Here is an 11,742-nt window from a genome sequence, read left to right on the forward strand (position 1 = left end):
ACATTAAAGTCATCACCAAGAGACAAATTAAGACAAAGAAGTAAAACTGGTGAGCATAACGGGAGGTTGATGTTGGACAATATACCAGACGATAATGATATGAATGTGCATGATCTATCATTAAGTAGACAAAGGTCTAAGTCTTGTCATACTCTGTTTATCATATTTCCTTGAGACGAGCACAAAGATGAGCTCAAAATAAGATGGGCATTAAAATCTCCTACTATTAATGATGGAATCTGTGTGAGGAGATTTGATATGTGTAGAGCATTGAACTCAGAGTTCGATAAGAGATAAAAATTGCAGATGTGCAATTTGAAAGGGGCAGAGATTTTTACAGCGACAGCAAGAATGTAGGTAGCTAGTGGTATCCTTGTCACAGACACCTCATTCCAGATGAAAATATCACCACTTTCGCTGCTGTCTACGAGACAATCAAATCTCTCACAGAAATAGCCTGTGAGTGTTAGTGCATCTTGTTGCAGAAGGTGCATTTCTTGGAAGCACATTATTAATGGTTCACGTGCGCGCATCAATACTCTAACAACTTCAATGCAGGACTAAAGACCTCTAATATTCCACTGAATAATGCTAATAAAAAAAGATAGTTATAGATACAGAATTGCAGATATATATATATATATATATATATATATATATATATATATAATTAGTTGCAGGTAATCCAATTTTTATTTTTTGTATTCTTGATTTAAAAAAAAAAACTCTGATGCCCTGGGGTTGGGCAGTTCCTCAACCATATTCTCCAGTATACGAGGTGATGGAGGAGAAGATTTTGAAGAATGGGAAGTCACAAATGACATCCCAGAGAGGGTGGTTGTATAGGCTTCCTTAAATGGGAGCTTATTAGATGGCTTACCGTTGCTGTATTTACTCTTGTCTGCAAAGGTAAAGCTTTAGGGACAGGAACTTTCGGAGGGATCAAATTATTGGTTTCACTGGCTGCAACTACCTCCCGTAAAAGCACATCAGGGCTAGGATCCATAAGCGTCACAAGGCATAGCGTCTTCCCCTATGGGGTTGGGATGACTGCAACTACCATTCTCTGGTCCCTTGGATGCATTTCCAGAGAATTTTGTGGTCTTTTGGTTTGATATTAGTGTTTTTGGCTTTCGGTAGCTTAAGTACCTACCGATAGTTTCAACACAGGCTGATTGCATACTGTGGTTGCTGTTTAGCATCATATATAGACTCATTATCTGCTACTCATTTGCGGTGTATAAGGAACAGATTTCTGCAAACGTGTATCCGCCTCACCGCGACGAAGAGGTGGCAACGACTTCTGGTCGTAAGCCCCCCGTTATGAGTAAGGGAATACTCCTAGTCCTACTTGCGTTCTTTTCAGAAGTAATCTGTAATGAGATTTAACACAATGAGATTGTGTTAAATCTTTTATCATATTTGAAAATTCCATCTTACCCTCATAGCATAACTTTATATAAGTGGCCACAATTAACTCTGCAGAGCTCACTTCATTTTGAAGAGCTTCTGTTTTTCTTCTTTTGCTTTGTTCACTGACTTTACTAAAAGACTTCGATGGATGCCCCGGTCAAGTTCTTGTTTGTGGTATTACAAATGTCCCTTGAAGCCAAGTAACATTTCTTTTAAGAAAAATATCTTCTCTGTAATGTGAAGCGATCCATCTATGTTTTATTTCTGATTTTGTGTATGATAATTTGTGCTTCATTACTTTTAGTTGGTTCTTTGTGTAATCCAACAAAGAAGATTCAGAATGCTCCAAATTTTTGTTTATATTTTCACCTAGGTGCTTTCCCATTTTGTCGTAGAAACATTTAAATTTTGACTCTGAGAGATCTACAAAGAAAAAGGTTATGTGCTATAAAATTATTTTTTTTAAATTTTGCTGAATATGTACTAGTTAGAGCGATTACTTTGGAAGTTGGAAACATTTTTAAGTAGGATGATTAGAGGATATCTGCTGTTTATAAATTATGAGATATAAATCACGAATGGGACACATCCAGAAGTATAATAAAACCCTTAAAGTAAAGGTCAGACAAAACTAATTTTTTTTAAATTTTATCTTTCATAATACATTATGAAGTATTACTACAAAAATTAGTAAAATGTGTTGTACATACCTGCCTCTGACACATCCATAGTAAATAACTGGTTAACACTTCAAAAATCACTTTGATATATTTGCTGTTGTAACAACCATAGAGAACAGACCGTTTACAATGAGTTACAATTGAATTCCGACTGAGAGCGCTACATAATGATGGTGGGGGGGAGAACGAGAAAGGGCCGACTCTTTGTTTACAATCTATTCAAGTACATCAGGTAAAAGGTTATTTTATGGAACAGGCAATTCTGTGAAATCGCCTTTTGGCCAGGTTTTTGAATCAAATATCCCTATGTACAATGGTAGTAAGTAAAAGTAAATGTCACGCGGGACCCTGCGATGGAGCTGAGTGGGAGTAGGAGGTCTGTCCACCTCTTTCTGGTAGACCAGAGCAGAGTCCATAAATGAAACCAGGGATATGAACTGAAAATTGATTTCACTAAGGGAACTAGGAATAAATTTTGTTGCTGCGAACATTTTTGGTGGTATGTTATTTATTGAATTACTTCAAATATTATGAGAGATTTATGCACAAATTAGCTCTATAAAGTGTAGAACTCGGTGCGGGGTTTGTGCTTCCGCGAACTCAGTTAGCTAGTTCAGATGACAATGAAGTAGGATAGTCAAGACTGCCTGAAAGAAGCCTAGAGTGAAGGTGAAGGCCGAGTCCATTAACTCACTGATGCAAATATCTACAAAGGCATTTACATGGGTGGCATCCCAAAAAGGCTTGGCTTGTTACTGTGAGATGTAAAAAATTAGAGAACAAAAGTCAACTCCTATTAAAGTCCATTAAGACTAGAATGGGGGGGGGGGTGGCGACTGGAAATGTCACAAGGTGGGTCTTCCCCTATGGGGGTTGGGATGGCTGCAACAACCAACATTTTGTTCATCTCAGTAAGCTCTGAAATAGTGGCAATAAGTGAAGAAACTTGATCAGATAACATCTGATTTAAGTTTCTTTAGTTCATTGCAGGATCCGCAATATTGGTTACCAGCATTTAAAGGAGCTTTGTTTGGTGTCGTGAAAAATACATCGGGTTTAACCAGGTTATGAGAGTTCAGTGTTCTTTTATATCCTCTTCGTGCGGCTGGAAAAGATAGTTTCTGCTCTGAAAAGATTCTGAGGATTACCATCTCTTTTTTTATAAGTTGGGTGATCTCGGGAGTGTGCTGTATGTGATCTACTGCAGTTCTCACATTTTTCATCTTCTTGGCAGTTAGTGTCACTGTGGCCTTCATTAGCACATATATCAGTTTTCGAGCAAGAGGTTGTAGTGTGGCCATGTGTCTGACATTTGAAACATTGCCATGGGTTGGAATGAAAGGTCATATTCAACCTGACAAGTAACCAACTTTTATTTGTTCTGGTGGTACTGGAAGGTTAGTATAAGAGGTGTTGGTTCTTCAGTTCTGCTCTGCCGTTTTATAATACATTTCACATCTACAACTGGGGTTCAAAGCTCATCAGCTATTGCAGTGACGTCTATTTTCAAAAGATCTCAACAAAAAATTACTCCCTGGCTGGTATTTAAAGTTTTGTGGCACACCACACTTATGTTTATACCGCTCATATTAGTAATAAGTACAATAGATCGACTCATGACTGAGCTTGACTAATTCATGACTGTGCTTTTGAAGGAAAACTCAGGGAAAGGAATTAGCACCATGTAGATGGTAAAGAAATTTTAGGGAACAAAAGAGAAATCTAAAAAATCTTAGTACAAGAGCTCCTCAAGCCCTATAAAAGCATGGAATATTGAATGTCACTGAGGATACTTATTCTACTTTCACATATTGCTTTGTTTCAGAATATCTTGGCAGAGTAAGTGATGAATAAGGAAAGAGAGATAATACAAGGACAGTGGACCATGAAGACCAGATATCAGGCTGCTCTGTCCAAGGATTGATGGGTGGCTACTGCTGGAATGGTAAAATAGAGGATTTGTTCCACATAAAAGGGAAGAATAAGAAAATATCATACTGAGGGTATATTAACATTATTTTCTTTTTATATGTCCTAACATATGCTGATACAGTTAAATAACATGTTATTTCATAACATACAATAAATTATGAAATTCTAATTATTTTTCAATTTTTTATGACATGATGGATACTACTAAGAACAAAAACACTAGTCGTTTTTTGATCTATTTTAATTTTTAGATTTTATTGATGTTACAAAATTTTTTTTTGTTCACAATCTTAATTAAAGATCAGGTGGCTAATAAATAATATATGATATGAATGTACTAATTTTTCATTGCAAAAAAATCACATTTCCAACTATTTTACTTAAGCCAACTTAAATTTATGAAATTCTGCATCAAAAATAGTAATGATGCTCTGATCAAAGGTCTTTCACAATTTCTGTACAAGGCAACTAGTACAAAAATAGAAGGAGTGGTGTTATCCATTGTATAATATAAAATGTGAATATTCCAAAAGCTTGCTGCTAAGCCAAAAAAAGGACCTGATCTACTCAAATATCATCCATCAACGACTCGAAATGATTTGATCAAAATTTTTTATGGTCTTGATCATCTTTAATGACAAATAACAGACTTAGGTAACTATTTTACTTATAATGCCTAGGTATATTTCCTCCCACAGAGTGGAGATAATGCATTGTTCTACACAAAAAGAGGTATATTAATTTGTTGCTTTTTACTGTCTGTCAAAGTTGTTCTTATGACTAAAGAATAAGTGTCAATAATTAAAGATTTTTTTAAGAGTAAAATTTTCATATAATACTGGTAATAGAAACATAGATATTTCAGTGGTTTTCATTACAATAGAGTCTGTAACCAAGCACAGGTGTCACTTGTAGGGCTTAATGTAATCTGCACATCAGAGCTTATCAGTTTACTTACTGATACATAATGGTTTAATGAAGAAGGAAACTGGAAATTATTTTACGATACATTTTTTTTACTAAGCATAATTAGCAGGCAGGGTATGGATGTTATTTTTTCAAATGACTATACTGTTTTTGAGAGCGACAGTTTCATATCAACTTGTATATTAATACTATGGTTACTTGACCTTAATACATACATATAGCTGAACTTGGGAATATTTTAAAATGATTTTGACGTTGGCAACTCAATTGTTACTGTCAGTCAGTAAACACTCCTGTCAACCTATTAGAAGCAAGTACTTTGTAAATATTCCTATAGAAATGGTACAGTACAGTGTTACCAAAGATATAAGTGTGTATTTGCTGAATGAAGTAAATCAGGAAACTCACTTTGCACTGACACTATGATCTTATAATTTTGTGTCTTCTTGTCACAACTAAACGTTATAACATAAAATTTTTAAGAATGAATTATTCATTTTTAACATATTAAATGATTATTAGTCGTAATATGCAATCAAAGTCCAATTAACTAGTTTACGTTTGGTATTTTCCATAATGTAAATCTTGGAAAATATTATCAAACATTTATAACATGATTTTCAAGTTTATTAATAAAGGCTGCAATAAATAAGATTTTCCCTAATCTGACTAAAGAGGCCAGTACTGATAATTTGTAATGATATTTGTGACTATGTTTATTAATATATGTATAAGTTAAATTTTGTTACGATAAACAAAGATGATGATGTTACTTACTGTTTTTTGTAGTAATGATACCTGGTACTGTTCAGAGGTATACAAACTTTAAACCATGTGTCCAGATTGTTCTAATTAAGTATAATATTTAGAATTGACTACACATTATTTTAAAAAAATGTTTAAAAAATAGATCGCTTAATTATACTTCTGGTGACATGTTCTACTGTAGGACTCTCCAATTTATCAAACTGTATTACAGAATGGAAAAAGAAGTGATATACTGCCTATCGATTAAAACAGAATACTAAAATACTGGTTATATAATCAAAAAAGTTGAGTATCCAATATCGCAACAGTTTGTGTTTAATGATAATCAGACCCAACTAACTTTTTTTTTTTTTTTTTTTTTTAATCTTATTAAACACCCCAAGGCAACCAGCCTCCGCCCGTTAGGACATAGCATGGTCGCCTTGCAGTGTCGTGGCAGCAGTCTCTGCCCCCCCTATCTGCCTCCTGCCGGAGGATCTCCCGTCGGGGTCCCCAAAGCCTCTTCGGGGTGAGCCAACCACCTCATTTGGGCAGCTAACTCCCCCCTCCTCAATGGGGCTACCCTCCCCGTCCCTATCCTACCTGTAGCCGGCACGCCTTCCGCGTACCGCTACCCCCACGCGTTCCTCTCATACCTGAGGGTCCTTAGTGCCATCATCGGGGAGCTCCGACTCCATTATATGGGGCCAGAACACCCTAGGCAATAAGGCTACCTCCCTGGTCCCTAATCGTCGCCACGATTCATCCCCAGCCTCCAGAATTTTTTGAGGCTACTTTTTTTTTTTTTTTTTTTTTTTTTTTTTTTTTTTTAATTTATTATACCTAGTGCTCCCCTAGCACTATATTACGTACAGTTTACCAACAAACCAGCAAAAACAAAATATACAAATTTACAAAATTAAAAAATTATACACAATATGTCGCCACACATGGCCCACGTGCTCCCCAAGCACTGTCCTGTTCACAATATATACAAAATTTCACAACAAAACACAATATTAACACACCATACCCCAATATAACATACATCCGTAGCATACTCCTCACGCCGCCCTGTGGTCCACAAGGGCGCGCGTGGGGAGTAAAACCCATATACCCCAATCACACCAAAGAAACAAGCAGAAAAAATAACAATCAAACAAATAAACTAATTAGAAATTGACGCCGACCAATATCAGAGACGCGCTCGCAGCCGAGGGGGTTCCTCGTTGGCCTTCGAGTCCAAGATGGCGTGAGCCAGGCCTACCATCTCCTGCCAATGTTCCCTGGACCTGACCATCCGCCCGATGACATCGTCGGGTGAGAACGCCGTCACACGCCTCCTCTCGACGTCCCACCGGACACAGTCGAACCAAGTGTGTTCGACCGTGTCCACTTCGTCACAGTACCTGCACATCGCCGATCTTCTGCGTTTGAACCTGTGCAGGTAACTGCCGAAATCGCCGTGGCCCGTGAGCAGCTGGGTGAGGAAGTAGTTCACTTCACCATGTCGCCGCCCCACCCATGCTCTCACGTCCGGTATCAGGCGTCTGGTCCATTGGCCCACCTGGCTCGCCGACCATCTCTCCTGCCATCGATCCAGGATCTGCGCCCTCGCCTCTTCTTTGGAGACCCCACCGAATCGCAGACATCTCTCCTCCACCAATAAGTCAATCGGTGGGGACCCCGCGACGACACAGATCGCGTCGTAGGAGACTGTTCGATACGCACAAGATGTGCGCAGGAGCAGCCTCCTATGGATCGACTCCAGCTTCCGACGATATTTCTCCACGCCGACTGCCCTGCTCCATGCAGGGGCCGCGTAGAGCAATACGGAGGTCACCGTCGTCGCGATGACCTTCCTCCTCTTCTCTGTTGGCCCTGCTGTGTTAGCCATGAGGCGAGAGATCGCCGCTAAGAGGCGTTCACCCTTCAGCGCTGCCTCCTCGACGTGGGGCCCGAATGAACGGTTCTTGTCCACCCAGACCCCAAGGTACTTCGCTGTCCGCACCCGTCGTATCTCCTCGCCGTCGATAGCCAGATGTATCTCCCTCAGAGGCCGCCGTCCTGAGAACACGACCGCCTCTGATTTCTCTGGGGCTATCGACAGCCCGTGCTCGGTCATCCAGTTATGAACGCCTCTCAGCGCCTCATTTCCTTTCTGCTCGACCTCCCGCTCCGTCGCTCCTTGAATCAGCAGGGCCAGGTCATCCGCGAATCCTATGACCTCCACCCCCTCGGGATACTGTTGCCGCAGCACTCCGTCGTACGTTATGTTCCACAGCAGCGGCCCCAGAACTGATCCTTGTGGGACTCCCGCCTGCATGTGGAACACCCGCTGTCCGGCATCAGTATCAGCGTGAACTCTCCGGTCGCTCAGGTACTCCTTTATTATGTGCTGGAGCTGACCGGAGATCCCTCGCTCCGCTAAAGCCTGCCCTATGATCTCCCAGGGCAGGCTATTGAACGCATTGCGCACATCGAGTAGTACCAGGGCCGGAATTCTCCTGGTTCTCCAGGTCCCGCCGGCGGCATCATCCACGAAGCGCATCACCTCCCGTACTGCGTGGACCGTAGATCTTCCTTTCCGAAATCCGTATTGGCGAGGGGATAGACCCCCCCCCGCCTCTACTTCCGCCGTCAACCTACCCTCGACGATCCTTTCGTAAATCTTACCCAGTGTGCTAAGCAGGCACACCGGTCTGAATGCTCCAGGATCGCCCAGGGCTCGGCCCGGCTTTGGCAACAGAACCAGACGCGCGACCCTCCAGCACGCCGGGAAAACGCCCCGCACGAAGGCACTGTTCAAACAGTCCAGCACCAACCACGGGAACGCCTCCACAACCATCCGAGCCACTGCCCCCGGCACCCCGTCTGGGCCCGGGCTCTTCTTGATGTTTACCCTCGCAGCGGCTCCCTGGAGTTCTGGAAGGGAGATCCTTCTTACGTCGTCCATCGGCGCCACTCTCCACTCCACCTCCGGTAAACTGGGGAAGAGCGAGTCGACTATACCGTCGATCATGTCCCCGGCGATGATCGGCAGTCGTCTCCCCAGAGACCCAACTAACTTAACTTACACTTTCTTAACTGAGGTTAAAATGCTTTTAATTTTGCAACCACTCCCAATTATAGTGTTTTTTTTGCAACTAGCATCACATCTGTAATACCACTGAGGATGAGACTGATTCATATTCTACAATTGATTTTATGGAGTACATTTCCAGTTATTTAGAGCAAGTTGTTATTTTTACTGTACACTAAACTAAAAAAATTAAACTATCTTATTTCTTAAATTATACTTTAAAAATTTGTTTGTTATGAAAGAATTATGTATCCCAGTGCAGTATTCAAGAAAATATGTTACAAACATCACTGTGTGTCCTGATTTATTATCATTCAGATGAATGGTCAAGGCAACGAATATGGAACATGCAACACCTGTAAGTTTAATATTATGAAAACTGGTTCTTCTTATCAAGTCTGTTCATTTCACTAAAATGTTGTTCAATAGCTTAAAATATTCATAATTAAAGATGATAAAAAATATCAGTAATGAATAGATTTAGAAAAATTTTGTGCTGAAGATGTTATGAGAGAAGCGATGAAAATGAGTAAAACGATAGGAGTAATCATAAAAGTATAGAACAATCATTGAGGCATTACTCTGGTATATTGAAGAGAAAAGGAAGTTTTTAGTGTCTAAATTTTTTATCGTAGGATGAGAAACATAGCTTATTCATGCATTTAAGGCATGCATGTTTTACAGACACAGCAGTAGTCAACTCATCTTGCGATTAGTGCACAAACATTATTAAAAAAAAAAGCTAGAAGTGTTTTACTATTTTTGTTTTTTTATTCTATCAAAGGAGCTTAAACTCATTTAGGAATCACTCACATGCTATAGCTTCAAGTATGTTCAAGTATTTCATTCATAACTTACAATCTAATTGTCACTTCAGCCATTAAACTATTTTGAGGTTAGTGGATGGGAAACAGTTTCCAACTTGGTTCAGTAGTTCTATCATCAATATCCTGGCATCCTCAGTATGAAAACTCTAGCAGGATCATCTCTACAACCACTCAATAATTGGGGATAAGAGAAAAGATGTGAGAACCAGAAATCCACAACAGTTTATCTAGGTGTACTGGTACCCGTGTGAAGTGATGATAAATGACAGTATTTTACAGCTGTTTGAAAAGGTTTTGTGTTGCCTGTCAAGTTGTTAGCAGTATATGAAAAATTTACACAAGTTAATAAGTAAAGTATCTTGATCAAAATAAATCATAAATCCAAATTTATTTTTCATAATTTTGGCTTTAATAATTGGAGAGATAAGTAAGTCCTTTTGTCTGTTTTGGCTTTAAATATTTGCTATTATTTTTTAATTAAATCTAATTGTTATCTGTTTTGTGTTTGCAAAGTAGTCAATGCTAGAAAGTAAATGTTATTTGTAATAAAAATATATTTACATTACTGAATTAAACCATGAATTCTAGAGTTTAGGCTGTCATACAAGGCAATGTTCAGAATAGTGATTTTTTTTAAGCTGTTTTAAGAAATATAGGTTATATTTTCAACTTAATAGTTGTTATACAGTGGCAGTCACTGTCAACAGATAATGAAATAAATGTACCTGCCCATGTAAGTTTATAATCAATATTGCCCATGTAGGCAGGCAATATTAAATTGCTAAAATCATATGTCTATAATTTGTAAATACAACATATTATTAAGAGGTGCTAAGAAGATTACAATAGATTGAATTAAAATAACTTCAGTAAGCCTATACCTAGTTTTGTAATACTATAACAATATTTAACAAGTTTTTGAAACTAGGGGCTTCTTTTGTTTACGTGGAACTGATCTATTTTAATACGTTAAGTACCATTTTTTTATTGCCTATTTTATTATTCTAACTTGAGTAACTATCTAATTTTATAGTTTGCTCAGCACATTTTATAACATAAAATTCTACACTTATTCCTGTTCTAAGTAAAAATGATTGTTTGTTTCAGATGCAAAAGGTGTCAAATCAATTAAAAATTCAGTCAAGGCAATAATAACTGTAGTCAAGATTGGAGAGAAATTTCCCGAGATACTTACTTGCAATCAATGATAAAGGTTACAGCTATTAAAAGAAGATATGATAATAAAATAGCATCCATCAAGGAATCACTGTTATGAGGTACTTATTATTTTCCTATTATATTGTCTTTTATAATGTCTTATAAAAGTATTTTTGTATTCTTAACGCCTTTATCCATTTTTTCTTTTTTGTTTTATGCAACATGTTGTTGTATTGTTCTTTCCTATATCACTTACGTGTTTTCTGTACTGCACCATGGAATTTTCAAAGAAGGCAATATGTAAAAAAAGAACGAATGGTAGCTAGATACTAGCCTGAATACTAGATTGGAACATGCAAGCTAAAATCTTGCTTGTATATTTTAGGTGCACATTTGTGGCATAATGAAGGTAATATGTCAAGAAAGTTTTGGAAGGATACCACGTAGTTGGCATCAAACATATACTTTTTCTGGTTAATTTGAAGGCTGATACCAAAGTACCGCAAAAAAAAATTAGGAAATGTTAAATCTGATGAAATGTTCATTTTGATTGATGATCATATACTTAGTTTCTAAGTGTGATAATAAAATTACACACACACACACACACATGCATTATTGGTAAACATGTCTGAAAAGTATCTGTACATTTTTAACCATATTGGATGTTTAGTCTGTTGTCAGCTGTCAAAAGGATAACACATGTTTTGCTAAGATCAGCGATTTTTTATTTATATAATAACGGATCAGAGAATTTGTATTAAATTTTGCTATAAGAATGGAATAAAGTGTAGCAATGTTTTACAAGTGGTATAAGTATTTCCAAGAAGGTCGTGAAGACATTGACGATGATAAGCGCCCTGGATGGCCTAGCACATTAACAACTGATGAAAATGTGGAAAAAGTGAAAGAAATGATTATGAATGATCGCCAAATCACAATCAGAGAAGTTACTGATGATGCTGGGATATCAATT

The sequence above is a fragment of the Lycorma delicatula genome, chromosome 4 (assembly GCF_047948215.1).
Source record: "Lycorma delicatula isolate Av1 chromosome 4, ASM4794821v1, whole genome shotgun sequence".
Taxonomy (NCBI): Eukaryota; Metazoa; Arthropoda; class Insecta; order Hemiptera; family Fulgoridae; genus Lycorma; species Lycorma delicatula.